We start from the raw sequence: 1,184 nt of genomic DNA, 5'->3' as shown, positions 1-1,184 counted from the left end.
TCTTCCTGGAGGATTAAATTTAAGTATCCCTCTTTTTTTTTCCCTGTGGGCTACCTTCAAAATATACTAAAAGTATAGCCATTCAGAATCCACCAAGAATACTTTTCAGTATACAGCGAATACGATACACAAGACGGTGGGTTGTGTGATTGTGTTTGGAGAGGGGTGTGTGTGAGAGAAACAAGAGAGCGGAGGGTGAGAAGGAGGGCAGAAGAGAGAGAAGGAGGGCGGGAAGAAATTCCCGTGTGTCCCGTGATTGGCTGTATCTGGCTCTCTGGTAGTTCCTTACCTCATTTAACCTTCACAACGATTTTGGAAAGTTAAGTTTTAATATCTCTCATTTATAGAAGAGAAAACCAGTCATTTGTCCAAGTCACACAATTAGGAAATAAAAAAATGGATTATGAAACTAAGTCTTCTAACCCAAACTTGCAATCCATTTTCACTATATCTGATTAATACAGGTCTAGCTTACCAGGGGAAGATTAACTCAGAAAAGCACCAAACCCTTCCTGTTCACTGTTGGTTGTGGCAAGTAATGATAACTAATGAATCCGTTTTCACCATTTTCCTTCCTTCATGTCCGTGCAACATTTCTTTCATGAATCCAGAAGCAGAGGTCCTGTTCTGCACACATGTGCCTCACAGAGTAGCAACTCTGGAGTGTGACCATGGTTCTCATCACGGTGACTCTTTCAGCCTGGTTAGGTTGTAAAGATTATTAATCTCTCCTCTCTCCCCTCAATCCACTCCTGAAGAAACTGAGGTTTAGAAACCAAAGGATTTGGTCATGTGACCCAGCTGCTAAGGGCAGACCCTGACCCACGTCAACGATGCCTGCCTAGGCTTCCTCCCCTTGCGTCACAGCTGGCTGTGGGTCTGAGGCTCGTGCCCATGAGAAGGGCAGCATCACCAGACCCAGTCCCCGTAGTTTAACTTCACATTTGTTCTTTCTACATGTCGGAGACATGTTCTCTGGTAAAGCTCATAGTGAATATACATTTGAAAGTACTCCAAGCAGATGTGGGCATTCGCCCTGTGATCTAAGGGGTTACTCATACTTTTCCACCCAGCAGATTAAAACAAAAATCTGAGACAAGAGGATCCGGTGCCCCTGGCGATTCTGTCCAGTTGTCAGACATCACGGTGATTTTCCGCCTTGCATGTTGAAGCCACCGGAGCCT

The sequence above is a fragment of the Equus przewalskii genome, chromosome 8 (assembly GCF_037783145.1).
Source record: "Equus przewalskii isolate Varuska chromosome 8, EquPr2, whole genome shotgun sequence".
NCBI lineage: Eukaryota > Metazoa > Chordata > Mammalia > Perissodactyla > Equidae > Equus > Equus przewalskii.
Note: the sequence above shows the minus strand (reverse complement) of the source record.